The sequence below is a fragment of the Passer domesticus genome, chromosome 2, assembly GCF_036417665.1.
Source record: "Passer domesticus isolate bPasDom1 chromosome 2, bPasDom1.hap1, whole genome shotgun sequence".
Classification (NCBI taxonomy): domain Eukaryota; kingdom Metazoa; phylum Chordata; class Aves; order Passeriformes; family Passeridae; genus Passer; species Passer domesticus.
Window position 1 is genome coordinate 119,405,345 of NC_087475.1, and position 14,969 is coordinate 119,420,313.

The window sequence follows — 14,969 nt, forward strand, 5'->3', positions numbered from 1 at the left end:
AAATAGTAATGATGAGTGAGGAGAAAGAGGAGAGGAAGTAAGGTTATTAAGAAACTAATTATAAATTAGCAGCGAAGATTGTTATCAATGTGCCACAACAAAAGAGAAGAGATAATTCAAATTATGATAGCGAAGAAAAGGTCAAGGTTTCCTCCTCTCCCACAGTGCATCTCCTACAAGCCTTCTTCTTTTTTCTGTCCCTTGCAGGTTTGTTGGAAGTGCAGCCTTTGTTTGTCCTGGTCTGGAGGCTACTGACAAAGATCCTTTCTGTCCTCATCCTTCTTTGGCCTGTGTTTGCAGAGGTCTGGCACTGTAAGGCATAATATACACCTAACTGGCAAAAATTCCCATTTTTTGGATTGACTCTTTTTGGATTCTTAAACTCTTATTATAAGAGATAAAGATAAAAGAAAAATTTAATTATAAGATAATCAAATTATAAGAGATATTATGAAACTGAATATGGGTTCTTGAGTGGTGACCGTGGAGCAATGACATGGGAGATGGAATACAGAGGAGGCAAAGTATCAAACTTGGTGTAGTGAGCCCCTGAACAGTTTAAAAGTGGCAGATAAGAGAAAAACAGGGACCAAATCAAACTGGTGGTGTAAACACACATAGAGGCATTCCAAGTTTCCTCTCTAGTCCTGCATAATGTCTAGCTCTAAATATTTACCTGTGCTTTCCTACAGGCTTGTAAATTTTTGATGCTCACTGGTGAGGGTATGGAACAGGTTCTTTCTGAGAAAGATGAAAATAATGATAAATGTTTGAAATATGGATAAAAGAAAGCATTCACTTCAAAGACTTCACACTGTATTATTGAAATTAATGCTAAGGTTTATTCAGTTCTCACTCATTATATTTGTCTTGTGTTGAGTAGTGATGATTACACGACATTGATGCATGAACTAATATTCTAATAGATTTTTAATTGAACTGAGGGAAATACTTGTGGGGTCAAAGTTTTTAATGAATGAGCAGAATAAATGTCCCATGAAAGGTACCATATGGTTTTTTAAAATCTGAAAATTAGTTGCAAAGTCACAGTTAATTTAATTATATGGCCTCTCTGTCTTGGGATAATGAAGTAGACTGAGAGTTATAATAGAGAATGAAACCTTTGCTATTGCGAGACCTTTTAAAAAAGAAATGTTTGGATAACTGCTTTTAAATTACTCTGCTCATATTTATGAATGTGTTGTTTTAAAGATAATATATTTAGGTCATAACACAATGGTGATTGGTGTGTCATCTTCTCTGCTGTACCTCCTTGCTGTGCCAGTGTCACTCCTTATGCACACACATTTTGCTCACAGTACAGCAAATATTTTGGGCCACTTACAGGTTTCTTAGTTTTAAGTACACTGACCCGCACTTTTGACAAGTATACACTGACTTTTACAGAAAATCCTTGTAATGAAACCTCTCCTTTGAATATACCTGCAGCTATCATTAAAATGGTTTGAAAACAACTTATGTATACTAAACCTCAGAATTTTACACAGTCTTTCTTGACCAACAATGCACTATGGTAGTCCTTCTGGATCTCTATTTGATTTATGCTCATACTTGTTGAAATTTTCAGATGCCTCTTCTTACCAATGCAGTGTTATTTACTAGTTCTGGTCACTACCAACATTTTTTTAAAATGTAATTTCTTGACCTGCACTGGTTTTCTTCTTCCCAGGTGAATGATAAATAAAGTCAAGTCTTTGATTCATTAATTTGAATACTTATGAAGATCATGGACCAAAGTTTATCTTGTCTTGAAGACAACATAGAACTTGTGTAAAGAATTAAATGAGATTGTTCACAGAAATCGTTCTCTACCCCAGTGAATATTCTGCTTTTAATGAAGCAGAGAAATCAGAAGTCTATTCAGCAGAAAAGTCAGTCATTGGTTAGAAATAAGGCTGGTTCTGATTTCATTTTCTCAGATGTAGTGTAAAAAAATTCTTTTAAATGTAGATTTCTTTTTATTCTGGTCAAGTATCTTTCTTGAAGATGTACACTCAAGATGCAAAGACATGAAATCAACTTCCATGATGTCTGGAAAAAAGTAGCCTCAGAAATCTTATTAATAATTGTTAAAGAAATAAATATACAGAAATAGAAAATTAATTTATTAGAGTTATTTAATTAGTAATCTATTTTTAAAAAATCTATAAAAGTAAATGGAAAAAAAGTCAAATTTCACTGATCAGCAAGAGCTATTTTCTTTACTAACAGCTCGATGATGTGTGCATCTTTTCAAATAGATTGATCAGAGACTTTAAGTATCCATTCTGTCTTCTTATACCAAAATGAAATAATAGGGAAACGTTAGAAGTTGTCATGCTTCAACACCTCTTGAATAGAAAGAAACTCTGGTTTGAAATAGAGAATACCCAGAAGAAACTGGAATAGATAACCGGAGTTATTGTTAAAAGAGATTTAATTATTTTCTTTTCCTTGTCTCCTCTATTTTCAGGGGCAGAGGTGTTTCTACAGACCTGTGATATTGTCTTGTACTTAACAATTTCCTCCTCAAACCTATTGGCCTTTCTTTTTCAAATGACCAGTTTTGAATACTTTCATTCACAAGTGTGCATGGTAGGGTAATATAGTGAATCTTTTTGATTACATTTGTGGTGAAATATTTCCCACTTCTTGTCATATTATTAAAATATGCAGCACAGGACTTTGATGACATAAAGGGAACTACATATGCAAACAATTTTTTGCTGATCTAAATGACTGTGCTACTGAGTATTAAAAGTGTGTTTTATAGGAGATAAAGGAATTGGAGTCCTCCTCTGTGCAAAATACTTTTGTTAGATAAGAAACACTTCTTTTTTTGCCTCCAAAAATTTCATGCTGAAGACAGGATTTGCAGACAGATTGATTAGCATAGGAGAACAGTTTGGGGTTTTTTTAATGTGCCCTAGGATATAAATAATTCTCAACTACCATTTGCCTGAATCTCAATTCCTTGAAACCTATACCAGAAAAAAAACATTAATAGTAAGCACATGTAAAGGTGAGCTTAAAAATTTCAAAACCTTTTCCATGGAGCTGGCTGGATGGAAACCTATGGGAAATACTTTAAAAAGCAATAGCTTAGAAAGGAGAATTCTGACATGATTTATTGTCTGCAGAGTTAGGGAGAAAGGTACAGTAGTAAGCTTGTGTCTAGTGCCCTGAAGCAGAGGTATATCCAGCCCAGCATGTGAGTGGAAGGCCCAGGTCTCCTCTGGCCTGTAAAGGCAGGAGAATATAAAAATTTGACCTCATTCCTGAGCTGACTTTGACCTTAATCTTCTGTTCAGGAACTGGGCTTAAGACTGCAGTGCTTGATTTCACTCAGTGTACAATTCCTCTGATGTACATTTTCTCTGTAAACACCTTGAACTTCTCAGTTGTTTTTCTTTTTAAACCATAAGACTGGATTAAAAGTAGTTTTTAGGCTGTGGCTCTTCAATTCTCTCCGCCTTATAATGTTGTGAGTAATAACTGTGACCATTCTTACATTAAGTGCAATCTTTGTTTTGATGTATGCCATTTGCAGCAAAAGCTGGAAAGCTGAAAGTAGATTTAAATTGACCAAAAAATAGGCAATTGAGGTTTTATACTGGTTTGGGTTTGGTTGGTTTTTTGTTGGCTTTTTTTTAAATTTTTTTGTAATAGCTGAAATCCGTGAGAAATCTAAGCATAAGTTTCTACCCCTGGGAGGGACCCTGATATACAATAAGAATGGAAGAATATTTAAATCTGGGTTAAAGGGAGGTGAAATATGAGGAAGACATGAAAGAGTCAGCAGAGGAGAATAGGAAAAGTTGTTTTTATATGGACATACCATGTGTCAATAATATCAAAGTGTTTGATATTGCTATTATGTAACTATGAGAAACAAGGTTTTAGGTTACTTATGATCGAATATTTTAATGTTAAATGTATTGTAAATAATTTTCAAATCCTGGCTTTAAAATTTAAAAAATGAATGAACAGCCAAAATGTAACTCTTAAACATTATTGGGAAAAAAATTCATTCTGTTACTTTAATTATTTATTACATCTGAATCTATCTGCTGATAGCCATACGGAAGATCACCCTTTATGATGAGTTACTGCAGTTGTGCTTTCTTTATACTATTGGTTTTTGCTTTGCTTAAATTAGACTTTGTTATTCTTCAGATTATAAATCTTTGCAACTAAATCTGATAGATTCTGATAGATTTTGTGTGTTTTTTAAGGATTCTACATAACACCAAGTGCTCTGCCTATTACTGATCATAACTACTTGGAATAATATATCTAGTAAAAAAAACCCCAAACTATACTATAACAATGAAAAAATAGACAATTGATATTTTAAGTAATTCCTGAAGAAAGTGTTCTGGTGAAATTATTAGGGTTGGAACAGTTTGATTGCAATCAATAGTGAGGAAAGATGAGGGAAATATATTCAAGTGGAACTTTCTTAGCTGAAAAACAAAATAAGCTGAGAGAGAGCAAGGGGGCAAGTTTTTATTCTTTGATGAAGACAAGTCCTTCCTTCTTGTCTGAAGGACAAATAGTGGGGAAAAGATCCAACAGTAAAATTGTCAGGTTCTGATTTCTGGACTTTTGCCTGTACAGAAAGTAAGGAAAGTGGTTTCTAGCCAGTTAGATGTATAAAGGCAGCTTGGCAGTGAGTGACTGATGGGGACAATGCTGTTGTCATCTACACTGTCACCCTCTCCAAACTACAGGGAGACTTTGCTGGACTGCTCATGCAGCAGCTCTGTTTGCCACCTTTAACTCTTCTGGTATTACAGAGAGAATTTATTCAGAAGCACCGGCATGTTTAGCACCTGATCCTGAGAATATGAACATGAATAAATTCCTACATGAGGCCTGTCCCACTGGAATGCAATGCTTAAAGTGAACTGCATAGCTAGAATTGTTCTTGTGAGTAGAAAGGAGGTGGTATTTTCCAAAGGCGTAATCCACACCCTCTGACATCATATATGTAAAGCAGGGCACAGAAGGAGGAAGGGAAGGATGTTGGCAGTGATGTTGTTTGTACTCCCAAATCACAGTTTTGTGTGATGGAGCCCTGCTTTCCTATGGATGGCTGAACACCTGCCTGCCTATGGCAAGTGGTGAATGAAATCCTTGTTTCACTATCCTTGCATGCCTGGCTTTTTTTTTTTTTTTGACTAGTTAAGCTGTCTTAATCCAGCCTGTGGGTATTCTCATTTTTATTCTTCCAAGACTTTCCCCCATCCCAAAATGGATGCAGTGAGCAAACAGCTGGGTGGTGCTGGGTTGCTGGCTGGGGTCAAACCACAACACTTTTCCTTTTATTTTTTTTTTTTAAAGGAGAAAATAAAAAACAAAAGCTACTACATTTTATGGAGAGGGTTCAGTTTCATAGTCTATTAAAAAATGCAAATGAAAACCAAGAAGTGACATTTCGTAGGCCACTTGCATGACTGGAACATGCTAAAGCCATTATATGGATGTTTGTTACCAGACCTAACAGGGGAACTAATAACAGGAGCAGCTTACCCTGTTTGTGTACAAAATGTTACTGGACTTACTCAGCTGGTGCATTTCATAAATATTTGCTGATAGCTTTAGGCAAATGCTACAGTAAGCATCACTTTGAAGCATTTTAAGTGGATGTTCTGGTGGCTGCACATCTCAAATCCGATAATAAAGCCAAAATGTATTGCATAGAAAATTGATGCGTTCATAACTTTTATACTCCTCTTCCCTTTTCTGTATCTTTGCTTTTACAGCTCCAGGTTGACAAGCAGCACATCAGGAGTTGCCTTTTTTGTGCTCTTCGGTTTGTACACATCTCTTTCAGGTTCTTCATCTCAGTCCTTAATCAAGATTTTTGCAAAACCCCCTTTCTTGATAGTACTTATTTTTACTTCCTTTTCTTTCCTGCCCTATGGCCTTGTGCAACTATTGTTTCAAACTTCAGATACAAACCTAATCTTATATTTTCTCAATTACTACTCCCCCCATCTATGTATTTACCAAATTTTCTGTACTTACCAGATCCATGGATCTTTCCTGAGTTAGCTTCCATTTTTCAGACCAGCTACCAATCCTGTTTTTCTTCTGATAGCTCCTACCCAAATTCCCTTTTTGTTTACAACAAATTTTGTCTTTTTATCACCCAAAGGGCTGTGGGACATTTTGCAAAATTCAGCTTTTCCAAATGAGTCTGTTATTCTCCCTTACATTAGGATATTTATTTCTCAAATGTCTTGGAGATGCAGATAATTTAAGAAAATCCCCAGTAAGCATACTCTTGTTACCTTTTTATCCCATTTATAGTGTTTCTGCTAGGTACAGTGATATTGCTTGTGAAGAAAGTAACAGCTTGACAAGTTTGAAGCAACTGGTGTAAATGTAAGGCTTGTTTCTACCATTCTGTTTCATATCAGGTTTGTCAGCATCCAAAGGGCATATTTTTTCTTTTTTTTTCCCCCCCATTTTGCTAAATGTGGAGCAGTAGCTCCATATTTGCTGGCATTAGGAGGACAGCTCAGCAGTGCTAGGAGGCTGAGGCAGCTTTCCTGTGCATTTCCAATTCATCCCAGCAGGTTGTCTCTCTGTGGCAGGATGACACATAAAGTGCACGGTAGGATTGTGGTGCTTTCTGTCATACAGATGGAAAAGAGAATCCTTGTGTCTGTACTTCAGATCTAGAGCTAGACAGAGCCTGCCTGCAGTCTTTTATCCATGCATAGATTGTGAACAATCTTGAGTGTACAACGCAATCTAGCAGGTGCTCTTTCCCAGCTGAAGATCCCATAACTTATTTTGAAAATCAAAAAGAAAACCTGTGCACACAGTGACAAAAGAGTGAGATCCTAAGAGTCAAAGCAGATGAAATGACTACTTCTGAAGTTGCCATAGCAGACTGGTTTCTGTTTTGCTTGGCACATCTATTATTGATATGCTTGCTGTGCAGATGTTATTCATGTAAATACAGGAATGAATTGTACTGAGGTATCAGAACTGCTGGTACCTGCTCTACTTTGATGATGAATAAATGAAAGCACTGATTCCTATTACTGCTAAAGAAGGGCTAAATTATGCACTCACTTGTATATGTACTCTTATAATTTCTGTAAATTATTAACTATCAAAGAGGATTTTGTTTTTCTAGACAGTGGGCTTATTAATCAGCACTCTTCAACTATCAAAGACATTAGTGAATGATATTTTATTACAACAGATTGTATTTCTTAGAGGATGATAGTGTTATGCAGGCTTTTTGAATTTCCAATGAATAGTTGCACATCTTTGGGTCCTGTTAATGCACACCAGCTCAGAGCCAAATAGCCACCAGCTATTCAGATAGAGTGTGACATTTCTGAGTTCTCTTGTTTTCTCTCACAATCATATTTGCAGAAGTGAAATCAATTAACACATCAAATATTTTCACTTAATGATTTTTTCATTTGTACTGGAACCTTTTTTATTTAAAGGTATAAATATTTTTCCTTGTTTTCATGTGATATTTAGAAAAATGTATAATGATCCAAAATTAATGGGGTTTTATGTATTTATATGTTCTATATATTCTCCCAATTCAATCCTTTTCTTAGCATTTACTTGCCTGTGATTTGGATAAAAAGCTCATGTTACCTCCCCAAATCTGCTGATTAGCATAGAGCATGTAATTATCTCCTGGGGGAGGAAAAAAAAAAAGGAGAGCTACTTGATCATTAATATATAGGTGTTCTGACAGATTTTTTTAAAAATACTGTAAATTTAAATTGTTACTTTCAGACATAATTAAAAAGAACTTAAACCTTTCTCTGCTATTAAAATATAGGTACCTACTGTCCAGGGTTAGAAAACAATTATTTCCATGAATTACTGCACATTCATTACTGAAATGTGATCCTGTGGTCTCATTTTGCAGTGAAGGTGTATAGGAAGTGACTAAGCTTTAGAGATGAGAGCAGGATATTCCCCTCAATAGGTAAACTCGAGGCTTCAGTTTGGTGATAAGATAAATATTCTTGCTGGTAACAGCAGGAAATGCTCTTTGATGTGTTCTCTGGCAGTTCAGTACAAATGGGCCTATAATGAATGCTGATGGAATTGAAAACTAACTGGAGGAGTCAGCCTTGAGAACACATCCCCTTACAATCCTGTTTTGGCAATAGAAATACAGAATTTTATAAATAAGGAAATAAGTCAGACAATCCAACCTTATATTACCAGTGTATACAATGAGTAATTTTCAGAAAATGCTATTAAGATCTCTCAGGAAGTAATATTTATCTTTAAAGGCAAAAGTCCTTGAGCTTTTTGCATAGTGAAATTGTAATCTAGCCGAAAACTAATTTTTCAAAAGGTGTATTGTTTTTAGAGAGAGCAAAAAAATAAGATTCACATTTCTCAGAAAAATCTAAAGATGTATTACAACTATTAATGTTTCATTAATATTGTCCTTGGGGTAGAGCATTTAAAATAAACAGATACACAATTTTTTTCATGTCAGATTGGTGAAATGAGTTGAAAGACTTTAGTTTTCTATATTAAAATATTGAACTTGTGTCTCTATGCACTTTCCTGGCATTTCCCAACTTGTCTTGAGTATCTTTATGTGCTAGGCTCATCCAAGTAGATTTCCCAGTGTATGTAGTATATTAGGAAATATATTACTCCTTCCCTCACTTAGACCAAGGAATTTTCCCCCACACCATGATATATGTGCTTCAGCCAAGAAGAAGCTAAACATAGTAGATTAATGAAAAATTAGGTGTGTTGTAGCTGAAATTATTCTTCAGCCTCCAAAACACTGTGGCCTTTAAATATTTAAAGGGGATTTATAAGATGGGAATGGGTGTTTGAGCAGGGCCTGTTGTAACAGAACAAATTGTAATGTTTTCAGGCTAATAGATGGTTGATTTAGACTAGCTGTAAGGATGAAATTTTTTATAATGAGGGTGAGGAAACTGGCAGAGGTTGCTTAAGGAGGTGGTAGATTGCTGGAAAAATTCAATTTTCCTGGAAAAATTCAAGGTCAGGCTGGACATGGCTCTGAGGAAATGTTCCTGCTGCATGTAGGATGTTGCATGAGGTGACCTTTAAAGTCCCAACCCAAAACATTCTGTGATTTCATCCAAATACAAATGTAGGCTTGAGTGAGAGCAATATACTTTACATTCTGTGCAGAATACATTATTTTTATTTATGTGTTTTCCTGGCTGTATAACCATACAAATGGAATGACTTGGAATAATTTATTTGAAGGATAACATATATACACCATCTCTAATTTATAAATGATAACATTGTACAAATAGAAAAAAACAAGCCACTTGCAGTGAAAATTGAACCTGGAAATAAAATAGATGCACTCTTGTCCTTGGGGAGAATTTTGGGTGCCATGAATGCTCTACTGCTTGAGAATATTTTACTAGAGATAGAAATTATCCTTGCCAGGGAAGCACCACAAGATCACAGTTTTTAGATTTTATAAAATTCCACATTGCAGGGAGGAATAAGAAAATACTGATGTGAATTTCACTAATTCTTGAAATAATCACTGTTTCTAAATTGAAGTGTTTTAAAGAAGATGAAGAGGCTACTCCTGGTTGCCAAATGTGAGGTATCCTGAAGTACAAGTGCTACTGACCTTCACAGCAACAACAGGAAGCCTTTGGTTTAATGTTCACTTGGGAAAGAGGAATGTGGTTCTGGATTTGAAATTTACAGATGTCGAAGACAAATTGCCTTCACCAGCCAGAGGAGTAATTTTGATGAATTTATTTTTGTTTTCCCATGGTTATGTGGATCACATTTCAATTATAGTGGCTGGAAGTTTGATGGTTGTTAGACAGAGTCTGTTCTACCTCTATACAGGATTTTTTGGGTTGGTATTTTGGCTCTGAAATTATTCAGGCTGTTAAACAAATGCAGCCTACAGCATCTATTCTGAAGAGAAAATATTGAAATGTGGAAAACTGTGATAATAAAGGGGAAAAGATTTAGCAGTTCATTCTCCTTCATTGAGGGTTTCAGAGCTAATTTCTCCTTTTTTTCATTGGACGAGTAAAATTGGCTGGAGGAGGGATTGAGCAAATGAAAGTTTAGAGTCTTATCTAATAACAAACTCATGTGTCAGCAGTTCTGAATGATGACAGTTTTACACAGCTAGATATTTTAATGTAGCACTATTAATGCAGCTAATGTTCTCCTGACTCTGGAGAAGTTAGAGGAAAAAGCTTTCCTCTATCAATTTGTCTCAGTGCTTTGCCAGAAGGAATCTACTTAATTATATCTTAATTTGTAGTTTTAATGAATGCCATGAAGTTGCCTTTTTTTTTTTTTTTGGCAAGACAGTACTCAGTATATTCTAAAAAAATGAGTTGTTACATGCATGGTACTAATTTTTTTTTAAAAAAATGTTTTGTTAAAAAATAATATATGATCCTAAATCTATGCTTTAAATAGCTGCTTTAAAGAAACTTTAATGAGTTTGTAGTCTAAAGATTAAGTTTCATGTGCAGATTTAATTTCACCACATGTTAATTGAGAAAAAAATTCAGATTACCTTCAAAAAGTCAGGCAGAATAAAGCCCATACTGTTACGTTAAAAAAAACCAAAAATTTTTTCATGGCACTAATAATTTTAGTTATATATGTATTGAATTGCACATCCTCATAAAAACAGTTTTATAATATTGCTTTGTAACTGTGTACTTTCTAGGATTTTACAAGATGTAAGTTGCTTTAGGAATTATTTTGTTATAACTTTTGATTCCAAAAATATTTCTCTTATTGTTTTTTTATACTCTTTTCAGGGGGTGGAATGCAACAAACTTAGGGTAAGTTAATGCTATTGGAATCAGTCCATTGTAAGAAGTTTCTCGATATAAGAAAAATAGGAAGCATAAACAAGACTTTCTTATAGCAATCTCTTATTTTCATCTATCAATGCATACTCCAGAAAAAGGCATTGAAGCACCAGAATTTATTTGCAGGCAAACTAAAATTATTCTTCAGATTGATATTTGCTATTTCCTGATATTCTCTGATGAAAGAAAATATAGTTCCTTGGTATACAAAATTTGTAATACTCATTCATAGTATAAATGGCTCCCAAATTATTATTTAAGCCAAACAACGTTTCATTGTCACCAGGGAGTGTCAAGCAAGGTCTTGGGATTTGCATAATAATTGGTTTGAAACAAGTGATATTCCATACAGAACTATGTATACAGAGAGTAATGAATATGGTAGCCACAGTCAGTGAGATCAGTATCAGCACCATAATGAAAACTGAATATTTTTCAGTCTTTGGAGGTTTTCAAACATCCATAAAGCTAATGAGCTAATTTAGATAAGCATTAAACATGAATTTAATCACATTACTGGTAATTATTAGCAGACACACAATATGAAGGCCTTACAATTTCCTTCAAAAGTTGTAATTAACCATAAAAAATAAATTGTTTGACCTAATGTACTGCATATAAATGACTCAACTAAATACTTCTTGATTTAACAGAATGCTTAGCTTAAAGTCATTTTTCCTTATATATTTTCCAGCTGAAATTTAAAGTGTGTTTTTTGCCACACATTAGTTGAAGAGCAAGAGCTCATATGACTGCAAATGTTACTTACTGAAATCCAAACCCATTTCCTAAATACACACAGCATAACTTTATCTGATCTATGGCCTCCTTCCTATGCTGGTCATGAGTTAACAGGTAAGAACCTGCTGCCAATAATCTCCCCAGCTCCTGGGAAATAATTAAAGTTAATCACGAGAGCAAAAGTCTTGACTTTTAGAATAAAAACTGTGCCCAAACAAGATTTGGAGTTTTGCTTGGCAAGCATGGACAGGAATATCTGACCCAAAAGTCTTGGGAGAGACAAAAAAAATTTCCTCCCTGGCTGCCTACAGCTACATTCCCAAAGCATTTCAGTGATAGAAAGCAATGGCTGGAGCATAAAAGTAAGTATATATATCTTGAAATTAAGTTTCCAGCTCTAGAAATGTGTGACCAGACAAATATTTTTAGTTTGCCTGTGTTAAAATAAAAGCAGCTCTTTCACAAAAACTTAAAGCTGGAGTATATAGAGTCTGGTCTCTGAAGTTATGGTTCTGGAAAGAAATGCTTAATAATCTAATTTCAAATCACGGTAGAGAACTGTTTTTTGAAAGCTGGCAAATGACTGCGACTCCTCAATTTCTCTCAGGCACAAGGAGAGGGCTTCTTTATTTAACAGAGTGGTGAACTCGTCTAATTTTTCATTTTTCAATGGACCGTTGCTCAATAACACATCTTCCATGCCTTTACTCGTGTTACTCAGAAGTTACACTTTTTAAGCAATATTGAAAAATGGAGATTTATATGAAAAGAGATAAAACACCTTTTTTCCAATGGATTATCACTGATATAAAATTATTATCTTTTTAGAGGCTTGTAGGAATCCATATTTTTCACTGTAAAATTGGCAGATAAACCATTTTCTGTGCAATAAATTTTCAGTAAAAAATGTTCAGCCACCTCTCTGCCTAGCTATGCTCTCTGTGCCTCTGATTAAGCTGAAGCGTTTTTTTGGGCTCTCGCAGTTCAGCTCCCAACCTAGGATGTTCTTTTGCACACAATGATGTGGGTAGAGGGAAATCATGCCAATTTTCCTGCCTCAGAAATGAATAACAAAATGTGCCATGCTTAAATCTCATGTGGACTTTTTATGTAAAGTCTCTTCCAGCCCCCAAGCCCCACAATATCTGGCATAGGAACAAGCAGAATTCCTCAGATGGAAGAGTAGTTAATGAGCTGTAGGGATACACCATTAGCAATCACCAGGTGTAGGGTGCTTCTGTTGTGTGAAATTCTCCTGCTCCTTGCAGCTGTTTCTCCTTCCTGTCCTTCACCCAACTGCTCCTCACTCTACTTGAGAACATTTTTCTCTCCTTCCACCTCTCCCTTCCCCTGATACAGTCACAGTTTCTTCTTTTGTTGTTCTTCCAGCTGGGTAATCCTTGCTAAATAGAGCACTCCTGAAATATTGTGGAGCCGTGGTGACTCCTGCAATTGCATTCCTCAATTTATTTATGTTATACATCTTTCTCCTATGCTATGTTTATGTAAGCAGTTACAACAGTGGAACACACTATCTATAGACTAATTAGAATTTACTGTAATAAACACAACTATGAATCACGACTTTCATTATTTCCTGCTCTAATAAACTGTTGATATAATCCAGGACAAGGACAAGGAAATGATCATTAATAACAAATATTTGGTATTTACTAATTAATTAAAGTTGCTCATTAATTTATTTGAAGGATGAAGATTCAAGAAGCAGGCCATTCATGTAATTTACTGTAAATGGAAACGAAAATATCTTCTCTTGGAATTAAAATTTTCATGAAATTTTGCATATTGCATTAAGGACCTTGTGGGTCTTTAAACAGCTACAGCTGTTTAAAGAATAAAGTTCCTCATTTCATTCTCAGTCAGAGCACTTGGAAGCTGTATGGTGTATATGTGAAATTACCTTAAGCAAATTAAAAAAAAAGATTTTTTTTGCACTCTGACTTCATGGATAGAATATTTCTTGCTGTGTTTTTGTGCTTTGTCTACAGCAAATGGAGCTGCAACCTTATCTCCCTGTCTCACCTTGATGTCTCTTGGTTCTGTTGTGTTTAGCTAATATAACACAAAAATAAAATATATCGGCTTCTTGCAAGAAGAGAAAATTGGGCTGAGAAAGGGATTTTAACTTTTTTTTGTTGTTGCCTCAGGCACAGCTTGAGTTAAGTGACTCCCATGCCTATGAAACTCATTTCTGTAGCCTAACTACTGGAATTATTCTACACAACTACTCCTGTCCTCTTTTGCTGATATCTTTCCCAGCCTGTTTTTGTAATACTCTAATTGCACCTAGGCGTTCCCCTGCTGTTGTTTCACTATGTCAAAATTGAGTATGAGAAATTTCTAGCTGCTAAAGATGCGGGTTTGATTAACATATGATGCTGCCTTACCTCTTTCAGAGTCTTTATCAAGAGCCTAAAGCATTTCATGTCCTGTGTTGATGTACAGAATTTTCCCTAATTTTGATGTATACTGGGAAAGCATGAAACCAATGAGAACATGTGGTGATAAGAAAGAGGCTATTAGAAAAAAACAGCTTTAATAAGAACTCTGAAATTTTCCCTTTTTATAACAGGGTCTGTCTCTCAAGGTGTTGAAGGGCTGCTTGTTGGTGTTGAGGAGGTTGTGGAACTGTGCAGCCACTTCCCAGGGCTGTGATGGAAAACATGCTTTGGACGGAGCAGTTCTTACTCAGGCACTGGGGCTCCACTGCCTGATTTATGTCTGGGAATCCTCGTCTGGGCTTTTGGATCATGAAAACAAATTTGCTTGAGGTATGTTGAATGTACTGATGCACTGAATCTGCATCTTTAATAAAAGGGTTATTATTAAGGAATATCCCTTCAGGATATTAATTTATAGGAACATAAATTATATTAATATGATATTAATACATAGTAATAATACTTCTGGATAACAATACAGTAGGAATGTTCAGGAATATTGTCCCAATCCAAGAAAACTATTTTTGAAACCAAAATAATCACAGCATAACCACAATGGGTGTCAGCAGAAGAAATACTGAATTCTGTTAGAGTTTCTTTTTGTTATAAATTACTCCATGTCTACAATATCACATTTCCAGTTTTCCAGAGCCAAGTGTCTCACTTTTGTTAAATGTATTTTGAAGTTCATTTGTGTTTGGTCTCTCTGAATTCAAAACTATCTTTTCAAGTTGTAAAATTTAGGTATGGATACAGACAAGTAGTACAGTTCCAATATGCTATTGGAATATGATTTTTTTAAGTCCTTCTTGGTGGGACTAGATGATCTCGTAGATCATGGCAGAGGAACCAGTGCAGTTCCAACTGCATTTGAGATTTTTTTTTCGTAGAAGTTAATTAT

At 35.1% G+C, this 14,969-nt stretch overlaps 1 long non-coding RNA gene across 20 annotated transcripts in view; it reads left to right on the plus strand.

The window, feature by feature from the left end:
* LOC135294968 (uncharacterized) overlaps positions 1-14,969 on the plus strand; it is a 51,166-nt gene that overhangs the window by 25,514 nt on the left and 10,683 nt on the right. For 17 of the 20 annotated variants that reach the window (XR_010356989.1, XR_010356993.1, XR_010356996.1 and 14 more), the window contains 3 exons: positions 208-312; positions 10,812-10,835; positions 14,200-14,398. This is a non-coding gene — a long non-coding RNA (uncharacterized LOC135294968). The remainder of the gene's footprint in view (positions 1-207; positions 313-10,811; positions 10,836-14,199; positions 14,399-14,969) is intronic. The other 3 variants (XR_010356987.1, XR_010356997.1, XR_010356999.1) reach the window with 3 other exon arrangements.